The 25,951-nt window shown below is 55.4% G+C and overlaps 1 protein-coding gene across 1 annotated transcript in view; it reads left to right on the top strand.

The window, feature by feature from the left end:
• The window catches only part of CASZ1 (castor zinc finger 1), a 153,253-nt gene that overhangs the window by 62,139 nt on the left and 65,163 nt on the right, over positions 1–25,951 (top strand). Inside the window, exon 3 of the mRNA XM_044942982.1 lies at positions 24,269–24,320. The gene's annotated coding sequence lies outside the window, so the exon portion shown is untranslated. The remainder of the gene's footprint in view (positions 1–24,268; positions 24,321–25,951) is intronic.

Here is a 25,951-nt window from a genome sequence, read left to right as displayed (position 1 = left end):
AAGCACATTCTTAAGTGAATATGGCTCTTTCTTTTAACTGAAGTGCGTGGCACTGAAGAACGCAGTAGTTGCCAGTCCCACACTGTGGTCTGTGCCAAGGCATAAGCCCTTTTACCCACCATTGCTTTGGTACCATCAATGCCAATGTCACCACAGCAGGGGGGAGAAAAAGGCAAATTGCATTTTAGTAGTATCACAAAAGGGTCTCAGGAATCCCAGAGGCCTGCAGACCACACTTTGAGAACCGTCACCCCTGTCTGTCTCTCTCTTTCTCTGATCAGAGCCCCCAAAAAGCATTTCACTCTGGCACTTGCTTTCTGTCCTCAGAAAGGGCTAAGTTCTTGGGCTGATCCAGCACCACTTCCTGGCTCTTCTGGCCTCTGTCTGGAGCTGCCATGTGGCGATGCGACTGTGGGGTCCTCGTGGGCAGCCTGGGAGAAGGGCAGGAACTGCCTTGCAGCCTGTGTCTGTGGATGCCAACATCCTCTGGGCCCGCGGCCCAAGTCTCCCCTGCAGAGCCTTGTCCTCCCCCAGCAGACCCACCTGCAGCCTCTGACTCCGTCAGGGCTCAGGCCTGTCCTTAGCTGGGGCTCCAGCTGCCCCCGCCGCACAGCCCAGTTTCCCATCGGCCACCTGCCTTCACGCTGAGGGCCGTGGGGGGGGCGCCGGAGCCAGAGGCGGGCCTCCGCCTCCCTCTGCTTCCCCTCTCCGCTTCCCCCAGCTGTCCCCCAGCCGCCTCCCCCTGCACGGCAGCCTGTCCTAGACACTGGGTTTTGTCCCCTCGATCCTGGCACCCTGAGAGTGAGAGAAAATAGCTGTCCGGTGAGCGATGGGGGAAGGCCTCTTGTTTTCACCTCTCAGCGGCTGGTTTCCCAACTTTCCCATCCCAGCTCCTGAGGAACAAAGGGCCTCCGGCCCCGTGTGCTGGGCCGGGCCCAGCGAGGGGACTCACCAGCAACTCTTTATTGAGTCTTCAAGCGCCGGCCAGGCACTCCATTAAAAAGCCATTCCCCTTTGTGCTGCCCGGCCCCCAGCTGTCCCCCCTCTCATGTGACGGTCGGTCACAGTTGTAAAACAACAACACACAGAGTTGGCAACTAACGAGGCTTTTTTTCAAGCCAGGGTCTCCATGGCAACCCCCGTCAATCACCCCTCAGGAGCGCTTTAACCTGACCGAGAGGGGGAAATAAAAAATAAAATAATAATAATAATAATTAAAAAAAAAAAGCCAAGAAAGACTTGGAAAGAGAGCGAGAGGCCAGTAGACAATTGGGGAGGAAAACAATTCAGAAAGTTTCTGGGGTTTGCTCCGTCAGTTAGAACACAAATGAAACTTCAATCTGTTCGATGGGAGTGTCCCACTGACCCGAGGGGAAGGATGTTCATTGTAATTTTACATATAGTTTGCAGGTTGCAACTCATTTTGCGAAGGCTTCCGGCATTTTCCTGTGGTCAATGAAACGATGGAACATGGTTGTCTGTGGGCAGCCTGGGAGGGAGGGCAGTCCGATGGGCTGTTAGAGAGAAGATATGGTGCCATGGGCCCAAACCCAGAGATGCCCAGTTTATGGCCTCAAGCCAGCAGGGAGAGCCATTTGGAGCCTGGCTGGAGTCCAGCAGAGTGTCTGAGTCCTTCCATGCGCGGCCCGGTGCCAGTGGGGATGGCCCACGGTATGTGGTGGGCATGGTGCCAAGGGGACATTGGAGGGCCCCCATGCGCCATGCCACACAGGGCTAGTGTGGACCTACCCCCGTGACGTGTCAGGGGGAGCCAAGAGTGACAGGTGATGCTGGGACCCCTCTTTCCTCCTACGATGCCGTGCCAGCAGATGCCCACTCCCTGGGCACGTGGCATCCCGCCAGGGGTGAGTTCAACCTTCCACGTGTTGGCGTGGTGCCGGGGGCATGGTAAGCCTGAGCCCCCCACCCCACCCCACCCCGGCACTCATACATGCTGTCTGGCCACTAGCCAGGGGCTCCACAGGTTCCGAGGTCTGCACGGTCTGGGCACGGGCATGGTCTGGGCATGGCAGCGGGCAGCCTTGGCAGCCACTGCCAGGCCCTCCTGAGAGCTCAGATCAGGAAGTAAGAGAAGGCCAGCGTCTTGGCCCAACCCTCATTTCTCAGCTGCGGACACCTGAAATTGAGAGCTCAGGCTCCTTTTCTCCATGAAAGTGTTGAGAGGCCAAGAGTTCCTCGCGGGTTCTCTGCACCTTGGGGGAGGTTTTGCTCATTCGTGGAGTCTAGGAATCTGACTGGAGGCCTGAGGGGAGTAAGGAAGGGAGCCCTGGGGCAGAACCTTTCAGAGAACAGGCACAGGGTTCCCGCCATCCCGGGCGCTATGGGGCCGTGCGGTGTCCCCAGGTCCTGGGGATAAAGAGGCTGAAATTCTTGAATCTGTGGGTTTCTGGAAGGCTGGATTTTTTTTTTTTTTTTTTCCCCTGGACTTCCAAGGCCTCGTATGAACCTGGCACCCAGAATAGCAAACCCAGAACAGGCAGATTGTTGTAAATGGATAGATAGACAGATGACTGAGGCAGAGCAGGCCTTCCTTGGGCCACTTCCTGTCCTGAGGGCTGCAAGCCGGGCTGGAGAGACACAGGGTCACCGGCTTGCTCCTGCCGCTGTACCTTACACCCAGGTAGCCCGGCTTTGGCTGGCTTGACGCTGCTGCTCGATGCTGCTCCAGCTCTTCCTCCCTGACCCTCTGTCTGCCCGTGCTCCTTCCACTCTGGCTCTGCCCTCCCTCACTGGCTGCAGGCCTGACATTGGCTCCCCAGGTGCCCTCTCTGCCCTCGCTCGGTCCTCAGTCCTTCTTGCACACATGTTCAGGGGCTCTGTTCACTTCCAGAGCGAAGTCAATGAAAACCTTTCCGGTGGTGCTGCAGTCCTCCTCCCAGCAGTTGGCCCTCCTTTGTCCCAGCTTCAACGGCGGGGAAGCTGGCCCCAGGCCCCATACAGCGCTGTTTACGTGACATCTCAGTGGGTCAGGCAGGGACTGACTCAGCCTGGGAACACTTTTCCCCCAAGACAAGAAGGTCAAGGACAGCCCCTGCTTTCAGGGCAGCCCTGTCCAGTGGCTCTCTGGCCTCTGGATCCCTCTGCTGGAGAGAGGACCCTCTAGGGACTGGGACAGCCTTGGCCAGGGCCCCATCTCTGCTTCTCCTTTCCTGGGTGCCCTGGGAAGCTCCTGCAGGAAAGGAATGCTAACACTCTACTGGTGTAGTAAGCTGGCACTGTACCCAGGCAGGGGCCGCTGAGTGCCAGAGCCTAGTAAAGACGTTGGCGAGGCCTCCACTCCCCACGCCCGGAGTTTCCTCTGTCCGGATTGGCGTGCGGCCTTCAGCCGAGCCCCAGGCAGCACGGGGAGGGGGTGGCCTGCTCTGCAGGCCCCGGCCCAGCCGGCCCAGAAGACCAGAACTCCTCCCCACTTCCCTTCACCTCTAGCCAGAAGGACCAGGGACAATTATGGCAATACATATTTTGTTGTTGCTCAGTCGCTAAGTCATGTCTGACAATTTGCAACTCCATGGACTGCAGCACGCCAACCTTCCCTGTCCTTTACAATCTCCGAGAGTTTGCTCAGACTCATATCCATTGAGTCGGTGATGTCATCCAACCATCTCATCCTCTGTCACCCTCTTCTCCTCCTGCCTTCCATCTTTCCCAGCATCAGGGTCTTTTCCAATAAGTAGGCTCTTCTCCTCAGGTGGGGCCAAAGTTTTGGAGCTTCAACTTCAGCATCAGTCCTTCCAATGAATATTCGGGATTGATTTCCTTTAGGATTGACTGGTTTGATCTCCTTGCAGTCCAAGGGACACAAGAGTCTTCTCCAGCACCACAGTTCAAAAGCATCAATTCTTTGGCGCTCAGCCTTCTTTACAGTCCAACTCTCACGTCTGTACATGACTCCTGGAAGGTATTTTGTAGCATTTTTGTGAAAGGAGAAGCAAGGTGTGGGGTGAGCCAGGGCAGATGGGATCCTAGTAGCAGCCAAATTGTGAGACCTGACTTCACCTCTCTAAGCCTCAGTTCCTCCTCGGTAAAGTGAAGCTATGAATAGTATTCCATTACCACTTAATGTCTGGGTTGGGGAAAGCCCTCCATAAATGTTAACAATGAATGTGATTAGCGGTAGTGGTCATGATGATAGTGGCTCCCCCATAGTTTGGAGGTGTCAGTGAGATGATGTGTGTAAAGCATGTCAGTGTAAAGCATTGCTATGCAGTGAGTGCTCAGCAAACGTTAGCTGTCATCATTATTATTGTTATTGTTACTATTTTCTGGTGCGCTGAGGTGGAGCCTCACGCATGCCCTGAGCCTTGCTCTTGCTCCTGGGGGGCCTGAGGTTGCTGCCTGCTGATGAGTCCAGCAGGTCCTTTTAGAATGCTCCACAGCTCCATCTTCCCCCTCCCATTTACTCTCCAGCACCCACCCTGCTGTCTTACAGGCCCCTTACTGTCCCCTCCCTGTCCCAATGTCACTGTCACTCGCCCATCCAGGATTCCCCAGGCACCACCCCTTTGGGGGTTTCCTGGGAGAATGGGGTCCCCAGAACCCTGTTTCTGCCTCTTACCCCAGCCAGGCCTCCCCCAGGCCTGGAATCTGACTGGGTATTGTAACATAGTAGCTGAATGAACTCCAGTTTCAAAGGTTAATATCAAAATCTGGAGTGGATTACCTAAAAATTACTTACAACACCATTAAAATTCTGAACTCTTTTTGTTGTGGCTGTAAATTAATTTAAAATGTCAGTTTTTTTGAGAAATCCAATAAGAAATTGAGCCAACAGAGCAATCTGCAAACTGTCTGGCAAAGAGGAAAGTGTGTCTCTTCAATCGACAAGGAAAAATATGGAGCTTAACTGGAACCATATGGCTTAGTACTTGAGAGAAATCTGCTGAAGAGGGCGGGCGGCTGGGGGGAGAAGGGAGGTAGGAGCTCAGCTGACAGCCACACACATGCAGCGCGAGGCCAGAGGGGAGCAGGGCCAGCGCGGCGGCCTTGGCGCGGCCGAGGGGCCTGGCAGGCGCCTGGCACACGGCCTACTTGGCTGCCCCCTGTCCGCGGTCACCAGGAGGCCCCAGGCGGCAACTTGGTCCGTCCACCGTCTTAACACATTCTCGCTGTGTCCATCCAGCGCTTCCTGGCCAGTTTGGGAATCCTCCCGGCTCCCCTGGGGGAGCCCAACCCCCCCCACCCAACCCCGCCGCCTTCCAGGGGAGCATGGGCATGAGTGTCCCAGCCTGGGACGGCCACCTGCGTGTCTTGTGAAGGCCACCTCCTCCCCTCAGCCCTCTTTGAGCTTCCTCCCGCCAACATGTGGTCCCCATTACTCCTGAATTCCCCCAGATTTACAACACATTAAGTAATTTGTAGGTTATTTCAACTTCAATCTGCTAAAGTTGAGAAAATCAAAATTAAATTCAAACCACAAGGGAACTTCAAAGAAAGAGGAGGAAGAGGACGAGAAGAACCCTCGAGTGCGTTCTCTTCTTCAGTCACGTGTGTCCCCTGATGTCATCCTCAGTGGCGGGGGGCCCGCTCTTCCTGCCTTCCTCTGTGCCTCCTCTTTCCCTCCTGCAGGCCCCCACCTCTGGACAGGACAGTGTCCCGGGTGTCCCCTCTGAGTGAGGATGCAGAAGCCCAGGGGCACCCTGGAGTCTTGTGTGGGCCCCGTGGTCTGGGTTGCGGGTGAAGGCCCTCTAACTTGTAACACTCTCCCCACTCCCGCTGCCCAAGCCCTCACTCCGCCCCAGCTGGTTAGGGTATTCTGGAGCTCCAAGGCCTGTCTGTTTCACTTTTCCAACCCATTTTGAGGGGAATCTCCATCAATGGCTGTTCTAGCTCCCCACGCGCCTGGGACAGCTGACAGCTGGTAGGTACCACCTGGCCCCCTCAGTTTAATAGCTCAGGTTACCTTATTTTGCTTTCTACCCTTTAAAGCAGCCTTGTAAATAAGCAAACACTCGGTGCCAAGCACCTTCGGCACCTCGCCAGGCTGGTAAATATTTTAGTAGTGACTTGGTAACAGTTGTGTTCACTTTGATTTCCTCAGAAAGGTTCTTGGTGCTGGGGAGGGGGCTGGCTCTGGGAAGCGATTTGCTGGTTATTTATAGTCCGGCTCTGGCCACATGGCCTTTGCTCTAACCCTGCGGATTGTATGCTGGGGTATTTTAAAGCTGGTGTGGCCTGACTTATACCCCTTTCTGCAAAGATGTGGGGGGCATTCTTCTATCTCTCTGAAAGTGCCCCATGAAGAAAGAGCTCCAAGGTCCTGGATTTGGGAAAGAGAGTCTAGATTTGTCCTGACCCAGAACTAGAACGAACTGAGAGACTCGGGCAGATCCTATGTTGGGTGTGAGGTAGGGACTGACCCCTGCTGATGTGGTTTGAACTTAGGGAGAAGCCCAGGATCTGGGGAAGGGAGGTCTTTGGGATTGGGGTGTGTAACACTGAAGCAGCGCCACCTGAGATGGCCAGAGTCAAGCTGACCATGAGAGCAGCCAGGTTTCAGGAGGGAAGCAGGTGGAAATGCATCCGTGGGATGTGTTGTCTTGGCATCTGGTTCTTGGAGGAGCCGTACCACAGGAAAGGAGAGCCAAGGTAGACGAAGCAGGGTAGGGAGCCTAGAATATGATACCCCGGGGTCCAGGCATTCCCTCTAAGCCAAGGGTCCCCAACCTTTTGGGCACCAGGAACCAGTTTTGTGGAAGACAATTTTTCCACAGACCCTTCAGAGTGGTTTCGGGATGATTCGGGTGGATTACATGTATTGTGCACTTTCTTTTTTCCTTTTTTAAACAATTTTATCTCTTTATTTTTGGCTGTGCTAGGTCTTCTTGCTGCTCAGACTTTTTCTCTAGTTGCAGCGAGTGGGGAAGTACTCTCTAGTTGTGGGGTGCTGGCCCCTCATTGTGGTGGCTACTCGTGTTGCGGAGCACGGGCTTTAGGGCATGAGGGCTTTGGTAGTTGCAGCTGCCGGGCTCTAGAGCACAGGTTCAGTAGTTGTGGTCCCTGAGCCTAGTTGCTTCTCGGAATGTGTGATCTTCCTGGATCAGGGATCCAACCCCTGCCTGCTGCATTAGCAGGTGGATTCTTTATTACTGAGCCACCAGGGAAGCCCTGTGCACTTAGTCTAATGCCGCCAGTGATCTGCCAGGAGGCACTGGTCTGTGGCCAGGAGGTTGGGGACCCCTCCTCTTAGCCATGAAGGGGCCCTGACAAGTGCAAGGCCTCTCTGCCCAGTGCTAGGAAGCTGGTCTCACCCAACCAGACCTTGCTTATCCCGCCTTCCATAGCCTGGGTCGCCATGTGCTGCTCCCAGGCTAAGTGAGAGGCCATGGGGTAGGGGGCGGGCATCTTTAATAAATAGACTGCTCACAGTCTCCTTTGTTTTATGAGAGGTTTCTGTGCAGATGGGTTGGTTTTAAAGGGGTTCAGACTCAGCACAGTGAGGCCATAGCAATGGTCCCTGAACCCTAGTGCCCCAGGATGTGCTTGTGAGTGTCCGCAAGTGGATCCAAGCTAAGCAGGAGCGAGGCTTGTCTGCTCTCATTGGCTAGTGGTGGTGGGGAAGGCTGGGGAACATGGGTGCTTCTGGGCCACCTAAGACAGGATCAGTGTTCCCTGAGGACCCTTCTTTGGGTCCCTGCCTGGGGGTGGGGCCTTCACACCTGGTGCTTACAGCTGAGCTCTGTTCAGCTGACCAGCCAACGTGCTGCCACTCCCCAGCCGCCCGCCCTTCCCCCCTGGGCCCCTGGCGCCATGATGCTTGCCTCCCGTCTGCACCCACGCACATCCCATTGGTGCTCAGCTGTCGTGGGCGCGAGTCAGGTGAGCGGCAGACCAAGTGGCAGACCAGCTCACCTCCTTTCCTGCGGGACTGGTGCCAGGGCTGTGCTCTTCCCGGAAGGCTTCCAGGCTCCCCCGCATGGCATCCTGTTGAGCCTGTTCCTGGGGTGCGGGGGCAGGCCTTTTGGGGGGAGAGCGTCTGCGCCGTGCTGCCCTGGCGCCAGCTCTCCCTGGAGGCCCTGGTGGAGTTGCCAGAGGGAAGCGGCTGGGCCAGGGCAGGAGATGGGGACAGCTGAGATGGGGGTCATTGGGAGGCGGCCACCTTCTTGCCACCACCGTGGCCCTGCTGGGAGTGACCTCTGACCCCTGGGCTGGTGTGCATTGGTGTTCACTAGATCACTGTTGCTTCGCTGACCTCCACTGACTTTTCCTGAAAGATGCAGAGCCCTCACTGTACCCTCAGCTGGGCCCAGCGCCCGCAGAAGGTCTCTGGGAGGACCCCCATGGCTCCTTGGCCTTGTCACACTTGTTCCCCAGTCCCCAGGTTTCAGTGTCCTCAGAATCTCTGGGGAGTCCCACAGGGGAGACAGGAAGGTACAGAGGCCTTCTTTGAGTGCCCAGAATGTTTATGCTGAAGGGCTCAGCAATCAGCCTTCTAAGCTATTGGAGCTCAGAGTCTTGCCTTCTAGTCTTCACTTGTCCGCTGGCCCCTGTGTGGGAAAGAAGCTGCTTTAGCGAATCTTCTTCTGCCCCTTAGCCTCGAGTGTGGACTCTGTGGCACCCAGAACCCTGTTGTCCTTTACCCGATAACTTAAGCAAAACGTGTCTTTTCCAGTCCCTCTCTGTGGCCTTTGGAAACAAGGATATCCATCAACAGTCATTCCCCTCCCTGGTCTCCCTGAAGGAGGCCTCATAGTCCTACTGAGGGGTCAGAGCTGCTCAGGGGAGATGAGGCTGTGGCAGCTGACCCACCCCCTTCAGTGCAGTCAGGGGAGAAGGGGTGACATGATACCCAGTTGCAGTGGGTCCCTTGTTGTTCAGTCGCTCAGTCGTGTCTGACTCTTTGCGACCCCATGGGCTGCAGCACGCCAGACTTCCCTGTCCTCCATCACCATCTCCCAGCGTTTGCTCAACCGTGTCCATGTGGCATCTTAAGAAGAAGATGCCACACCATGTGTCAGTTTCCCCAGGTGACTTCTCTCCACAAGTGCTGTGAGGACCTCAAGGTGAAAGAGCATTAGAAGCAAGAGAAGAGGCAGTGAAGGGCGGTAACCAACAGGACCCTAATAGGCTTTCTCTCCTTGGAACACTGGCCGGCCTCCACCTCACCTTCAAGAGGGTAGGAGCAGATGGCAAAAAAGCAGTTGACCTGGAGCAGGGCAGGAAGGTATATGGGCTGAGGCCTCCCCGTGCCTATCAGATCCAGTGGAGATCAGGCCTCTTCTCTTCCAGTCTGAACATCAGCATCTAAGTGGCAAAGTGCACTGCAGGAAGGAAGATGAACCAGCAAGTTCTGTAGAAGGTCGGGACTGCCCTCATGGGGCCAGAACTAATCGGAGCCTCCGCCCTCGTTGGCCCCAGACACAGTTCTGGTGGGAGGGGCCTCGCCCACAGGTAGCCGGTTGCCCTGTTTCTCCTTGATGCCTCGTGGATGAGTCCTGGTTTCAAGCTCCCTGAGAGCTGGGAATGGAGGAGATCCTATGAAAATGATGATATGTGACAATCAGTCACAGCAATTAGTGTTTTGGTTAACAGGCCTTTTTTGTTTTCTCTCACCCAGACAGAATGTCACAAATAAATCCTCTCCTGCATTTGCATATTAATTGGATCGGAGACGTCAAGCATCTTTCATTAAAGAAAATGATCTGCATATTTGGAGACATAAAATAGTTATTTTGATGGGTTTTTTTCCTAAGATCAGGGGGTGGGGGAGGTAGGTGATGGGAGCAGTAGAAATTGAGGTAGAGTGAAGGCAAAGCCAGCCAGCCCCTCCTCTGGAGTTAACCCTGTGCAGCCTGGAAGTTGATGGGCCCCGCTTGGACAGAAGATCATTTATATGTGAATAAACTCAAGAGTCAGGGGCCCTCCCAGGCCTTGAGTGGTTGTCCAGGGGCCCAGCTTGACCGCTGAATAGAAGGGGTCTCCACTGGCGTTTTGGCGAGGAGACAGGCTGCAGGCCCCACTGCCATCCTGCTGATAGGGGTCTGGCGCCCACCTGTGTCTTGGAGCTCTGGCTGGCTTTGCCCAGCTCTCTGTCCTTCCCCTCTCACCTTGACCCCTTCACTCCTCCAGCCTCCTGCTCTTCCTCTCCCCTTGGGTTGCCCATCTGTGCCCACTTTCTGCATCCTCTCTGACCTTCGGCTTCCCTGTGCCCTTCTCATTCTCTGCCAGCCGTCATCCCTCTCCCCAGATGGAAAAGTTGTCTGGGGGCAGCAGACACAAAGCCTGGAGTCATTATCACACACACTCGAAATAACCCAGAAAGCTGCTGGGCCCATATTAGGGCATGAGTCCCCATGGAAAGCTGTGTGAATGTAGGGTTTTGATAGGCAAGTGTGACCACCACGGGTCATCCTGTTTCTCCTCCTGCCTTAAACCCTAAGTCCTCGTTGGCTGCAGTAGCCGAGGGTGATGGGCAAGACCTCTCCTAGACATGTCTGAGCCCCCCGGGCTCTCTGCCATCCCAGCTCCAAAGGCACAAACCCAAGTGCTGTACTCTGGATAGAGAGGTGTTTAGGTGATGACGACGATGATGACAATTGCCATCACTTTTTGCACATAGAAAATGTGTAGACGCTTTGTAAGAGCTTTGCGCTCATCGTATCCCAGAATCCCCACCACAGCCCTCTGAGAGCAGCACTGTGAGTGAGTGAGTGGTGCTCAGTTGTGTCTGACTCTTTGTGACCCCATGGACTGTACCCCACCACTCTCCTCTCTCCATGGAATTTCCCAGGCAAGAGTATTGGAGTAGGTTGCCATTTCTTACTCCAGAGGATCTTCCCGACCCAGCAATTGAACCCGAGTCTCTTGCATCTCGTGCATTGGCAGGCAGATTCTCTCTGAGAGGGGCACACATTTCATGAATCAGGAAACTCAACCTCAGAGAAGCCAGATAACATGCCCTTCAATACCCACTGGGGTTCAGAACTTGCGGCCAGAGCCAAGCTCTTCACACTGGACTTGGAGGGGGGCCCTCTGGGCCATGGGCACCAGTGGGAGTCTGTTTCCTGGATTGGTGGCAGCCAGCTGTAATTCCTGGGCATGAAGTCAGAGGACTGGTGTGGAGACTCTGTCTCTACACTGCTGTCTCCTGTCACCCCACCAGGAAGCCCTGCCCATGTTCCCAAGATTCGCCTTCGTTTGAGGGGTACAGAGGGCTTCCCTGGTGGCCCTTGGTAAAGAATCTGCCTGCAACGCAGGAGATGCAGGTTTGATCCTTGGATCAGGAAGATCTCCTGGAGGAGGAAATGGCAACCCAGTCCAGTATTCTTGCCTGGAAAATCCCATGAACAAAGGAGCCTGGTGGGGTACAAGTCCATGGGGTCGCAAAAGAGTCAGACACAGCTTAGCGACTAAACAACAGTGAGAGGCAGAGAGCTGACTCCAGTGTGTTCTGTGGGCCTTGGGACCCTGGAGGTGCCTGTTCCAGGTCTGCCAGAATCACTCATGCTTTTTGTGTGCCAAGTTGGGCCAAGAAATTTGGCTCTAATGCTGGGTCTTGCCTTGTAGTGCACAGGCTCCTGGATGCACAGGGGTTGGGCTGTGCCCCAGGGCATAGCCTAGCTCCCTGGCTGAGTGGTACATCTGCTCACCTGTGTACCACCCCCTACCTGTGCCCTTCAGGTGGGCCAGCCCCTCTTCATGCCCTGGTGTGGGCTTGGGCATCTCTTGGGAACCAATTAGTTTCATGCTGCTGCTGCCCCACAGGGCCATCACCTTGAACTTCAGGTCCTCTCTCTTCTGCCACCTTCTTCCACTGGCCATGGCACTTGGGCAGGAGCACTGCTCCCAGATTAAGGAGAAGGCAGAGTTCTTGTCGAGTGAGGGTTTTTCATTCAAAAGGAATCAGTTTGGATTCTGGCCTGGCTGTATTCATGAGCTATGCACCCCGGGCAGATCACCTCTCTTCTGTGAATATCAGTTTCTTCCCTTGCAAAAAGTGGGCCATCATTTCTCCTGTGGGCAGGGGCTGAGGAGCAGGCTGGTTCCTCTCTGTTGAGTGCCCCAATGCAGGCCTGAGACATAATTATATTCAAAAATTCAAATAGCAGCGCTCAGTCATGTCCAACTCTTTGCAACCCCTTAGACTGTCGGCAGGCACCTCTGTCCATGAGATTTCCCAGCCAAGAATAATGGAGTGGGTTGCCATTTCCTTCTCCAGGAGATCTTTCTGATCCAGGGATCGAACCCACATCTCTTGCATCTCCTGCATTGGCAGGATTCTTACCACTAGTGATAATAGCCCCTGCAAATGCCAGCTGAGGGGTTTGTGACTCCCCAGTGGGTCAAGACTCTGGAAGGGTCTCCGGGCTGGGGGATGGAGGTGACTATTTCCCAAAGCACCTGGCAGCTCAGCCCCAGCATGTTCCTTTTCCATTCTCTGGCCCTCAGCATCTTTGCATGTACTTCTAGCCGGGCACGGGGGAGGCCTGGTAGTCTTCAAATTCGGGGTTCTTGGAGAAGGGCCCCTGGGTGCCCTCCTTGGGGAGCACACGGTCAGCCTGGGCGTTTTATAGGATGTGGGGGAGTCCGGCGGCAGCTGTATCTGTTCAATGCCAAGAAGCCAAGTTGGTTTAATATGATTGTAGCTGCTGCTTTGATAAATCAAAATAATTAAAAATAATAAATTTGATTCCTCAACCAACAGGCTGTGTGTGGGCGCAGGGCCTGGGCTGACAAGCTAGGGCCAGGGAGGTGGAAGGGGGGCACTGGGACATGGGAAGGCCTGTCTTGGTGGGATCGTAAATGGGGAGGTGGGCGTGAACTCTGCAAATCGGTTAAGTAAAGAGTCTTTCGTTCGGCAGAGCTGTTGGCCAGCCTCGGCTAGAGCTGCAGCTGGGCTTGCCGCTGGCTCTGAGGCCTCAGGCCAGCCTCGATTTCCTCATCTATCGAATGGGGTGATAGTTCTGCAAGCTTCCCTGGTGGCTCAGATAGTAAAGAATCTGCCTGTAATGCAGGAGACCCGGGTTCTATCCCTGGATCAGGAAGATTCCCTGGAGAAGGGAATGGCAACCCACTCCAGTATTCTTGCCAAGGAGAACTCCATGGACAGAGGAGTGTGGCGGGCTACAGTGCGTGGTGTCACAAAGAGTCGGGCACAACTGAGCGAGTAATACCCATATGGGGTGATAGTTCCACCACCTTGCAGGGCTGTGTAAGGAATCAGGGCTTTGCTGAACCCGTGGTCAAGCCTGACAGGAACATGGTCAGCCCTGTGTTTCATGGGTATCGTTGGCCCCTCTTGGCCCTGTCCTTGTACTCCGCTTGGGTACCGTAGTGGCTCAGGCCACCTGATGTGTGCGCAGTGGCCGAGCAGCCTGGTGGGCCTGGTGGTTTACTGGGGGCTCCTCTAGCAGCTGCTGGGTATTGTCCTAGCACAGGACTACACTGTCATGAAGTCACCCCCCTCTCACCGCCCCCACCCACCCGTTGCAGGGCGTGTCTATTGATTGCTCCCTCTGGCTCCAGAGCTGGGACAGGAAGCACAAGCCACTCCCTGTGGACCTGAGTCCCTGGTCAGGGTGCCGGCTGCTCTGACAGAGGTGGGTGGGAGTTGGAGTGGGCAGCCCTCCTGCCCCTTGGTTCCCCCACCCCCCACATCCTCCCGGACGAGCCGTATTTGGTGTCTGATCCACAAGAGCCTGAGCAGCTGGAAATCTGAACTGAGTGGAGGGGGCAGGGGCTGGTGGGAAGGGAGGGACAGGGTGTCTGTCTCTTTAAATGCACTTTGTGTCAGTGTGATAAGGAATTTGATGGCTTTATCAGAAATACCAAAGCTTTATTTAGCAGGGTGAGGCTCACACCACTCAGCTCCACACAATCTGCTGATAAATTGCAAAAAAGAAAAAAAACCCCACCGTCTCACCAACACCCAGCACAGCAAGAAAGGAAGGACGCGACAGAAGGAAAGGCTGAAAAGCAAAGTTGGGAGTTTTGGGGGGCTGTGACGTTGTCAGGGGTGGGGGCTGTGGGACTGCAGAGACTTCCTTGAAAGAGCTGACGGATGGGCCTTCTTCCACTCTCCCCGGAGGCCTTCATTTGGATAGATTTTTCTGTTATTAAGTAAGAAATACAGTAATTATTTTTGCTCTTCCAGAGAAAGGGCTGGCTATAGAGATGTGTTGCCTAATTCTTGCTTCTGTTACTCCATCAGCCTGGCTCACCCCAGGCTCTCAGGGAATCCACCAGGTTACGCACTGGTTGTGCTGGTGAGGGCAGGACCAGCCTCGGGATGGGGATGTTGGACAGGATGCAGGACAGACCGTCAGAGAGTGAGGAGCCACCCCTAGTCTAGCGATCCCCACTCCGTAGAGTGTGGCTGTGGCCGAGGAAGGTGGGCAGGGGAGGGCGTGAGACAGCCTGCGTGGGACAGGACTCCGCGCCGGGGTGAGGTCTCCACCCAGGTCACAGGGGAAGCCGAGGAGCCTGGAGTGACCCTGCCTGCCCGCCACATCCCAGCACTTTCCGTGCTCCCCATGGGTTGGGTGGCTCTGGGGGAGCACCCCTGCCCCGGCCACTCTAGATCTCTTATGCCTCCAGAGGGTCAAAGAGCAGAGCGACATTTCCATGCCTGTTTTCCACCGTGAGCCTTCTCCTTGCGCCCCGTGTGTGTCTTCCTGCCCCTGCTTTGTCCAGGAGAGCCCTGTGCCCGGATCCTCAGGTTAGCACATAGATCGAGTGCAGCCGCCCTTGCTCTTCCCCTTGACTGTCCACACTGCTCCTGGTGCCCTCTGTTCCCCAGGAGTCTTCTGATGTGAGCAGACTAGATTCAAGCTCGTGGTCCCTACCGATGCCCCTCCATAAGGCTTTGTCTCCTCTGACCAGCCTGTGTGTGTGATTTTCCCTGGAAATCAAGGCAGGTATCAGAGCTCTGTGTCCACACCAGAGCTGTGAAAAAGGGAAGTTGGGTACTGGGCGTGGTGGGTGACAGAGAAGGAGACATCTCTGCGTCCCTGGTGTCTTGGGGGGCTATCCTCTGTCTGGCTGCACAAGGGGGCTTCTTCTGGCCCAGCTCCCCCACTCCTCACCCCTTTCTGATGGCGCTGGGGGCTCTCACTGCATGCCCTGCCCATCCCAGTTTCACTGTCCGCCACCCAGCATTCCTCTTGGTGGTTTACAGACTTCGCTGTGGGGAGGTCTCTCCCTACAGAGGGGCCCCCAAGCATGGCTAAAGGGCCAAAGCTTTCCGAGCCTGCAAGCTGCCCCCTCAGACAGGATGGAGGCTTTGTTGTTGTTCAGCCGTTGTGTCCGACTTTTTGTGACTCCATGGACTACAGCATACCAGGCTCCTCTGTCCTTCACTGTCTGCCAGAGTTTGCTCAAATTCATGTCCATTGAATCGGTGGATAGAGGCTGGGCAAGGCCAAAGGATGCCTCAGGGGCAGTAAAGTCAGACTGACCGCAGGCAAGTTTCAGCGGAGTTTGAGAATAACTTTGCACTGAGCACCCTCTCCCGAGCCAAGGAGGGCCGAGCCTGTGTGCTCCCCAGAGGCAGTGAACCAGAGGGACCCCAGGCAAGGTGAGGCCAGCAGGCCTAGCGAGCCCTGAGCGACAGGTCAGTCTCAGAGGAATTCCTCGCTTTAGATAGTGGAGCAACAGGATTAGCCCAGCTGCTCAGAGAGGGGAAGTGTAGGGCGGAGAAACAGGGGAGCTTGGAGGAGAGGGCGGGGGCTGATCTGGCCAGGGAAGGGCAGAGGGTGGAGGAAGCTGCAGAAAGGCTGCGGCTGGGAGACAGACAAGAGGAGTAAATGGAAGTGACAGGGTCAGGCCAGACCTTTGTCCTGAAGCCTGATTAGAGAGTCTGCCCTGGATTTCTGAAACTTTGGGATGTTGTCGGACAAACTGGAGCTTAATTCTGTCAGAGCACTGGGGAGATTAGAATTGACATCCTGGGAGCACATTCCTGGCTGGGCAGAAATCCAGCCCCTGCTGGGAAAAACCTGTGAAAGCATGGCCAGCCCAGTGGTGGTGGCAGGGGGTGCCCAGCGGCCTGAGTAGCCACTCCAGGCTTGTGGGTTGGAGCCAGGATGTTTTGGAAGGCCAGGCCGTGTCATTGGACGGCTATGGACTAGGGGAAAGAATGGAGGCCCAGCAGGGTCACTTCTGAGTCCAAATCCTGGTTCTGGGCCTAGCTGTGTTGCCTTGGGAAGAGAGCTTTGGTTTGTTGAACCTCAGTTTTCTCGTCTATAGAATGGGCCCACTAAGTCTGCCTTCTGGGCCCACTAACTTTTCTTTCCTTTGAAGTGGGAGGCATAACCTTGGGAAGCTGAGAGGAATGGATCAGACTTTTTTTTTTTTAATTTTTTCCTCTTTTTGACTGTGCTGCACAGCTTGTGGAATCCTAGTTCCCTGACTGGGGATTGAATGTGGGCCCACAGCAATGAAAACACTGAGTCCCAACCACTGGCCCACAGGGGATTCCCAAGTCAGACTTTTCTGCACTCTCAGCTGCAGCAGAGCCAGGGCCTGCTGGTGCACAAGGAGGGTTTCCCTCACTGAGCACCCTGACGTTCAGCATTTGTTCACTTGTCAGGCGAACCCTGGCAGTATCACCCCAACAGAGTGCTCCAGCCTCCTGCCTCTGCACCAAGGGGGGTCCTTTCCAGCAGCCAGGCTCCTCAGCCACAAGCAGCCCACAGGAACCCCTGGAGATGGCCGCCTCGCTCTCTAAGAGCTCCAGGGAATCCCCTGCTCAAACTGAGTGAGCTGAGCAAGCCAGACCCCCACTCCAGGAGATGGGCGTGGAGGACCGGAGTGAGGACCCAGCCCTGCAGCTGCAGAGCAGGCCGTTTCTAGAAGAACAGAGCGGTCCCTCCCCACTTCCCTCCTGATCCTAATGACTTTCAAATATTGGTAAATATTTTGGCTAATGCAGGCTCTCATGGCAGAGAGCAAAGCTGTGTGCAGTTCAGGACCTACAAATTATTTATTAAAGATCGGAGATGCGGTGCAATTATGTGGAAAGAACCCCAAAAATTAAATAAATAAGTAACAAAATAAATAAATAACAGCCACACTGGCCTCTCGAAGGCTTGGGGAGCTGCATACATGATTGCCGTCTTGATGAAATCCCCTCGGATGTAATGAGCTGATTTTCTGCTGTTAATATTGCATCTGCTGATGAAGGATTCGTTAGGATAATGGAACGAAGCTAAAATATAAATGACTCCCTGTCAAGAAGCAGCTTTTGTTTGTTGATCTCCTGACAGTTCCCGGGCCAAGACAGGGGTTTCTGTGTGCACGCGCATTTGGGAGCAGCCAGGAGGGTGGGCTGAGGGCTGGTGGGGGCGAGGGGGACTGTCCCGAGGGCCCGGCTCCCTGGTTATCCTTGGCTTTTCCTGCAAGGTAGAACTCCTGGTCCTCGGGGAACCTTGGAGTCCTGAGCGGTGGGGAAGCCGTTGACTCAGACCCTTTTTCCCCATGTGGAGGGCAGCGTGTTGTGCTAAGATGCTGGGCAGCAGCAAGTGTTATCTGGGGAGCCTGGCAGAGAGACGGGTGGAGTGGGCTGTGTGCGTTGAGATCCACATGTGAGAGGAGCCGGACCACGTGTGTGCAGATGGTCGGCAGTGCTAGAGAGACTGGACCGTAGGCTCTTGAGTGACATGTTCTCCAATCTCTGGAGCCACCCTAACCTTCTCATGTTATTTATTCCATCAGCGCACATGTGAGGCCTGGGAACACCTCGGGCAGGAGTGCACGATGTCCTTGAGGACAAGAGGGAGAGGGGACCTATCTGAAAGAAGGCTAATTCACCTTCCGCTCCCTCGCTTGGCTTGTCTAATATCCATGCCGAGCCACCATGCGGGAATAGCCTTCTCCTCCTAGATGGAGCTCCCTCTTTTCTTTTTTTAAAAAATGTATTTAGTTTTTCTTTTGGCCACACCACACGGCATAGGGAACCTTAGTTCTCTAACCGAGGATAGAACCTGTGCCCCCTGCAGTGGAAGTTCAGAGTCCTAACCACTGGACCGCCAGGGAAGTCCCTCCTTCTTTGTCTCTTCCTCCTCCTCCTTCCTCAGCTATAGCATTTCTCTGTGTTGTGGTAAAATGCACATAGTGTAAAATTTACTGTTGTAACCCTTTTAAACTGTACAATTCAGTGGCATTCCATCATCTACAGTGTTGTGGAACCATGACCAATATCTGGTTCCAGAAGGTTTTCATCACCCCAAACAGAAACTCTACACTCGTTAGAAGTCCCTCCCTGTTTCCCTCTTCCCTCTGCCCCTGACAACCACTAATCTGTTTTCTGTCTCTATGGATTTGCCTATTCTGAATATTTCATGTAAAAGGAACCATATAGTGTGCGGTGTTCTGTGTCTGCCTTCTTTCACTTAGCATGATGTTTTCAAGGTTCATTCTTTGTAATGGCCTGTATGAGAACTGCATTCCTTTTCATGGCTGAATAATATTCCATTGTGTGGGTCACCCCATGTTGCTTATCCACTCATCTGCTGATGGACATCTGTGGTGTGTTCACCTTTTGGCTATTGTGAATGGATCCTCTATGACCATTGGCGTACCAGTTTTTGTTTGAGTCCCTGTTTTCCATTCTTTCAAGTACATACCTGGAGTGAAATTCCTAGACCTTTCCCCTGCTTCTTAAAGGCAGGGCTTCTGAAAGCTAATAACAGGTAATATTTGTTGAGCATGTACTATGTGCCAGACCATGGTGCAGTCTGTTATTTCACAGAAAGAACCACAGAACGGGAGCTCTATGAGGACTGTCTTTGGTTACCAGTGTTCTCCAGGTCTAGGGGAGTACTCAACATACGGTAGGTGCTCAAGAAATATTACTGAATGAACTGTGTTTGAGGTGGGGGCTCATACCCTCTGCCTCTTCGGTTGAAGAAGCTGAGGCCATGAGAGCTTAAGCAGTCTGCCTGCCCCAGCAGACATCACGGAGGGTGACAGAATCAGGACTCAGAATCGGGTCTTACCTACTCTGCTGTTGCTCATGGAAGCAGTGTATTTTACCTTCCTGAGGCTTAGCACAGTGTCATGAGCACAGGACAAACTCAGTGAATATCTGATGATCATTGTGAAGTAGGGACGGGAAGAGATCTAAGTCAATGCCCTAGAGGAGGGCTGGGCAGGGCCCAGAGCAGGTGTTGTCCGTCTGTGCATCTGTCTGGTAGAATGCACCCTCTGTCCAAGGAGGCACCGCCTCGCCCACAGTGAGCCCTGAGCTGCATAGACCACATTGGACACTGCTGAGCGCCCCTCCCAGCGCCTGGCTTCTTGCTGACAGCTTTGCCAGATCCATTCCTCACCTTGACCTTCGAGGCCCTCAGACAGGGCAAAAGCCCAGCCACTCACCTGAGCCGCTCTTCTTGGGGAGAGCATGGATGCCAGGAAAATCTGAGCCACCTCTGCCTGGAGTGATCAGGCGGGGCCTCTGAGGGCTCGGGAGGAGCAGGGAGGCTGGCCCTTTTCCTGCAGCCCTAGGGAGAAAGGCACGGCCTCCCCTCACAGTCCAAGCCTGTAGCGGGGCCTGTCTTGGCTTCTGAGACAGGAAGAGGGAGGGTGAGCCTGGTGTGAGGACCACAGAGGGCAGCATCAAGCAAGGGAGCCAGGGGCCTGGGCAGGGAAGGCATGCGGCCCAGAGGGCAGGGGAGGGGTGCTGAACCTGCAGAGGCGTCAGCTCCTGCAGGACGGGTGGGTCAGCTGGGTACCTACTGAGCCAGGATTTTCTTGAGAACAAGGTGGGAAAATCCCTTCCCAGCTCCAGACTCCTAGACCCTTCCTCTTGACTCAGTGCAGAGTTTTCAGGATTCTGGCCAAATCCCAGCCCAGGCTGTTTGCAAACCCCACTCTCCTCCAGAGCCAATCCAGAGGCCTGGCGCTGACCCCCACCTGACTCGGGCCAGCCTTGGAGTGCGGGGCCCCAGCCACCGCCTCATCTGGGTCCGGCACCTGCTGGACTGTGCGGGCCCTCGGCCCCCCCAGGGTCCTGCTAACCACTGTGTAAAAGCTTGGGGCTTCCTTTGACCTTTCCGCTCTGCCTGGTTATGTGGCAGCCATCCCGCTGACATGCCTGCCCAGGCGTCATGGCCGGGCAACTGCTCAGGCCCTGCCCGTGGCCTGCGCCCAGCAGCTTTGCCATCCGCTTTCTCTCCTTACCTCTGGTTCCTCACTCTCCCTCTCGTTCTTTCTTTCTCCTTCTCCCTCTCTCTCTTTTTCACTCTTTTAACATGGTTTTCCTAAAAAGTTTTTTAATCAATCAAATTTGAGGCAGAAAATAGGTTTTGTCACGCCTGGTCCCGGGGTGGTGTGGCTCTCACTCAGGCTCCTGACAGCTCCTCAATGCAGGAAGGAGGCCAAACAGAATATTTCTTGGGGAAAGTGCCCGTTTCCATGACACTGCCCCTTGTTGTCTGCGCTGCCCCCCTCCTCAAGCTGCCGCTGACACGGCCTCAGCCCTGTGAAAGGGCCTGGCCGGGGAGGGGGCTGTGTGGGGGTGGGGGAGGGGGCAGGAGGCAGCATGGGGATTTGGGGGGGCGGGTAGATGGGCCAACAGCTGCCCCGGGCCGCCCCTCGTGGCCTGAGAGGGCTGGGGAGCAGGTAGGGGCGGCAGGGCCGGGAGCCTGGCCCTGTGCTGCGTAATCAGCTGAGCCTCATAAATATGGAGCGGGGGAACTGGGGGTGAGATGCTCCGAAGCCAAGTCCCGGAGGGTCGGCGGCTCCAGCCAGAGGGGACTGACTGCAGGCGGATGAGGCCTCTTCGGATCCTGGTACGCTGGTCACTGCAGCTTCTTCACCCTTCCCTCCCTGCCCCCCTGCTCTCCAGCCTTCCTTTCCACCCCTGGCCTGTGGCAGCCCCCTCCCCACCATCTCTGACTCCCTGCCCGCCCTCCCTCTGCTCCAGCGCAGCCTGGGCCTCTGGTCCCTTCCGGCTCCCAGGCCCGCGGTCCCGTGGCAAGCTCCTGCAGGCACTCTGTGCCTTGTCTGTCCACCTCGCTTGCCCTCGCCTCCTTCCCACCTCACTCTTTTACCCTCTCCCCTCTCTTCTACTCTTCTTGCTCTCTTTTATAATTAATGATTAGTTTTAATTGGTTTGCTTAGGCAGCCTGACAGCAAATTAACAAAAGCCAGCTCAGGGCTGCCAGGCTCAGGCGAGAGACCACTGCACTTCCCAACTGGTCAGGGGAGGGCAAGGGCGAGGCTGACCTCCAGACTCTGCCTGGGCCTGCGGGCTGGCCAGGCGGGCTCTCAGCGGATGAGAGAGGCCACACCTGGTCTGGCGCGGTGGCCAATGGGAAGAAGGCAAGAGGATCCTCACATACAATCCAGGCTCACTTTTGTCATCTTTCTCTGTGGGCTTTTGTTCTCTTTCTCCTCCTCATGTCCCCTTCCATATTCTCATTCATGTTAGGCATCGTCCACATCTTCTGAGATTAAGGTCAGGTAAAAGGAGGGCAGGGGCCCTGTCTTTAGACGGGGACAGGGCTTCATTCTGATCCTTCCCTGTAGCTCTATGGCATTAGAAGCTTAATGGGTCTGGACCAAGATCTTGCTCTTTCACATGGACAGGAGGGAGCAGGTAACAAGGCTTGTTGTCATTGTTAGCTCAGCTGCTGGTCTACAGTCAGCTACCACAGCCCAGAAACCAAACAGATCTGGTTCCATTTCTGATTTGCCCTGTACCTCTGCACAGAGCTCAACCTCTTGATCCTCAGTTTTCTGGTCAGAATACTTAAAGTACATTAGATGAATGCATGGATGGGTGGATGGGTGGATGGATGGGTGGATGGGTGGATGAATAGGTGGATGGGTGAATGAATAGCAGGCAGAGAAAGTGGCCAGCATCCCTGAGCATGGTACTTCTCTTGCTTAGCTTAGAAGGGTTGCATTTATTCAACCTTCCTAAGTGTGGGGGCTCCTCTTCCACTCTGTGTTTTCCTACTCTGTACCTCCCCCCAGCCTTGCAGAATCCTGCCTTAACTATAGCAGCTTTCTGATTCTCCACCAAGCCCAGGGTGTGCCCAGTCACTCACTCACACAAGCCAGAACCAAACTTCAGCGGCAGTGAGAGGCAGAGAGAGACAGGAGAAGATGCCCAGGCAGGACAGAGAGATAAAGTTGAACTTCTCAGGTCCCCTCCTCTGGGGTTCAAGGATCCACCAAGTGTCCCAGATCCCACCCAGAGACAGCCTCCATGCTCCAGTCAGCCAGGCCCTTGCCCTAGGGGCAGGGGAGGGACAGGACCCCAGTTCTCGTCCTGGTCCCCGCATGGTAAGCGTCTCGGCCCCTCCCCGTCTCTCCGCCACCCCCAACCAACTCCTGGAAAGTTTCCTCCCCGATTGTTCTGTGTGATCAGATCTGTGAGTTGCTCTCTAAGCTTCTTGTCACATTTTGACTTAATGAAGTGCAACTGCTGAGGGATTTGGGTTCAGCGCTCCGGTCTCCCGCGCTCCCTTGTTGTCAGAAAACAGGGGTGGTTGGGGACGGCAACACTGCGCTGCAAGTCGTTATCATTCCGGTCAGTCTGTTTAACACAAAATTAAACAAAGAACTAATTAGTGCCTCATGAATTAATAAATGCACAGTTGCCGGGGAGGATGGGAGGGGAGAAAAAGGTGGTAGAAGGGAGATACTGGAGTTGTGGAGTTGGGGGGCTTTGGGGGTTCAAGGGAGGCTGGCCGGGGTGCCTTGAGAGATCTCAGGCAGTCGGGTGTGGGATGGACCGGACAACGACGACGCCCCGCCAGGTCCCTGGCTGGCTGGCTGGGATGTGAGCTCTGACAGCCAAGCCCGCCCGTTGCTTCTCAGCAGAGGCTCAAGGTCTCCATCCTTTGCCCTGCGGCCCAGTCCCGCTTGGCCTCCACTTCATCCAGCTCTCCTCTCCGACTGCTTCTTTTTTCCACTCTGCCGACCTCTGCCCTGTCTTCCATCTCAGCAGGGCTCCCCTTTCCTCTCTGCTGCCCCCTATCTCTGTCCACCCAGCTCTATGCAAAATCCTAGCTTCTCACCATCTCCGTCAGAAGGGCTTCCGCAGTCCGTAAGCAACACCCCCCACCGCCGCCCCAACTGCTCAGAGCCCACCAGAAAGCCCTGTGTCCAGCAGGGTAGGCTCCACCCCAGTGGACATCCTCCGCCCAGGCAGCCCAGCAAAGGCAGCGAAAGCTGGCTGAGGACCCAGCCCTCCTTAGGAGGACGCGTCAAGTACAATTAGCATTATCTATCTAAATATGTCCTGGGAACTCGAGGGCGGGCGGCGGGACTGGGTGGCATTCCAAGAGCCGGGTACAAGGTCACCTCACCTCTCGCAATCCCCCCAATCTGATTTGGGGATTACACAGCCTAAGGAAATTGGTGTTATTCCTCTTGCATCATTGATAAGCCACAAATAAGGGAGTGGGGAGAAAAAAAACAACTAGTAAACAGAAAAACAGTGTGGGTGGAGTCCTGAAGGCCCTGGGGGTGGGAGTGGGGGCTGGGAGTAGGGGTGGGGATGCAGGGCCTGGCTCAGGCAAGGGCAGGTGGGCACAGGTCAGTGGGCAAAGAGCTCCTTGGGTTTTCTGTCCACACGAGGAGTCTGTCCCATTTGAACCTGGCTCCCCAAATTCACACTCTGGGCAGGAGGGACTGGGCCTGGCAAACTGGGCTGAGTTGCGTGTTGGCTAAAGACCACCTATCTTGTTGGACCATCTTCCCTCTCCCTGCGTGGGCCCCTAGCATGGGTTGGGACTTATCAGTGGGACCGCAGGGTGGAAGGTGCTGTTTACAGCCTATGTCTGGGAGCTGAGGCTTCTTGGTCCCCTGGCCTCTGGTCCACCCTGGCCCCTCTGTCACCCACCTGCTGTAGTGAACAGCTTGGCATCTGTCGTTTTTATTTTCTGAGGCCAGGGGAAGAGAGTGAAGGAATGAGTACTGCTGAGTCCTGTTACTGTCCCCAGGCCCGCTTGCTCAGCCGCTGGAGCTCCAGGGGAGCACCCAACCCTTACACACGCATCTCTGCTTCCACAGACGTGCGTCCAGTGCAGCTTGACTTCTCTATCTTTGGTAGGGAAGCCCCAAGGACCATATTTTCCACTGTGATCAGCCTCTGCTGCTTTCTGAATTTTTTCAAATTTTGGTTTGGCATGTACTTCAGTGGTCCAAAATCAGTGCCCACTCCAGGTATCTGAATTTTTGACACCCTTGGCCAACCTGGAGCATCAGTCCCTTGGCCCTGGGGGTGGTGGTGGCGCACTCTGGGGAATTGTATGGGTCCTGCCTTGAAAGGCTAAGAGGCTCTTCTGTCCTTCCTCAGGATGAAGTGACACCCCCACCGCAAGAGAGGAACCTCTAGGACCCACGACAAGGTAAGGCCTGAGCCCTTCTGGATCCTTGCGTTCTTCCCCCTGCTGGAGACCATGCACCTGGTATATGGTCTGAGCTGGGCCCAGTCCTGCCGAGCACCCAGGGTGGGTCTGGAAGATGGAGATAAGGAATCAGAGGCACACTCCCCATTTGAACCTGGCAGGAAAAGATAACCCTGGTAGAAGTGTCTCAGATTGATAGTTAGGGTGGAAATGGGCTGGGGACCTGTGGATCACTGACTTTGGGCATGGAATCTGTTCAAGGCAACATCAGGCTAAGGTGTCAGCTGCCTGGCAGGACCATGCACAGCTCTCCATAGTGCTGCCACCCCCTCTGGCTGCTGCCTCTCTCCCTGGAGGCTCTGCTTGCAGCTTGTGCTTGGGAACCACACGGACTTGAAAGCCCTAGAAGTCCAGTCCTGCCTCTCCTGGGAGCTGCCGCCCCACCCCCTGGCCTCCTCCTCCCTCCATGGGACGCTGGCAGGGAAGAGGCCCCAGACTCTGAGCCCAGAGCAGGCTGCTGTCCTTCCTTCCCTTGGCCTGGCTGGGCCTTCACAGACTGTCCCAGTCCTCCGGTGGCTGGAGGAACCTCGGGGGCCACTGGGCCTCGGCCCCAGGCAGTGCCGTGTCAGAGGTGACCGGTGGAACGCCAGTGTTATGTAAATAGCGGGGCCTGCCCGGCGGGCGAGCTAGCTGGCTGCAGCCATCCATCATCCGTGCGCGGCGGGGCGGGGGACAGACACGGCACCGTGCGCCTGGCTCCAAACCTGTTTGTTTTCCCTTTGTCTCACGCGTTTTGGGGGCCCCGGCTGTGACCGGCTCCGGGTTTTGTCCTGCTGGCCCCCTCCCCCGGGAGGATGGGGGGAGGGAAGAGATTCGCGCGGCTCCCACAGCGGCATCCCTTTCGGACTTCAAAGGCTCCCCCAGCATTGTCTGTGCCGGCGGGCAGTGGCCCTGAAAACGTGATCAGAGGCGGCCGGTGTAGGGCAGGCCCGGCCCGCGCCCTGCGCTCTCGCTGGGGCCCGTGGATTCCTCCCTTTGCCGCCAGCACCACCCTGGTTACAGCTCTGCTCCCTGGGCCTCTCTCCTCGTCTTTCTCTCCCCTGGCATCCCTTCTGGCCAGCCCGACCTTGCGGCTGCCCACTCCCATCCTCTCTTAGCCATAGCCCAACACCTCTCTCTTGGCATCAGGTCTCCTGGAATGTTGAGAGCTGCAACTCTCTGACCCTTCATGCCATCTGAAGCACAGTGGAGGGCTTTTTGGGATGCTGGGAGCTGGGAAGGACTGGTTCCTGAACATCTGTTTCCCATGCCAGCCCTAGTTTTCTTCTTTTCCTCCACCCTCTTCGGGTAAGGAGACCCTGACTTGCCCTCCGCCCAGCCTTTCTTTCTACTTCTTGGCAAGGTTCAGATTGGCTACTTCTGTCCTGAAAGTCAGCCCCAGGTGCTTCCATTCTCTGGAGCAAGGCTTGGCAAAATATGGCCAGAGGGTTAAATTTGGCCCCCTGCCTGTTTTTGTAAATAAAGTTTTATTGGAACATAGCCACACCCACTCATTTGCATATCAGTTATGGCTGCTTTCACTCTAAGACGGCAGAGCTAAGTAGCTACAGCAAAGCATGTTTGGCCTGAAA

This window comes from Bubalus bubalis, chromosome 5 (assembly GCF_019923935.1).
Source record: "Bubalus bubalis isolate 160015118507 breed Murrah chromosome 5, NDDB_SH_1, whole genome shotgun sequence".
Taxonomy (NCBI): domain Eukaryota; kingdom Metazoa; phylum Chordata; class Mammalia; order Artiodactyla; family Bovidae; genus Bubalus; species Bubalus bubalis.
Note: the sequence above shows the minus strand (reverse complement) of the source record. Positions and strands in the feature narration are given on the sequence as shown.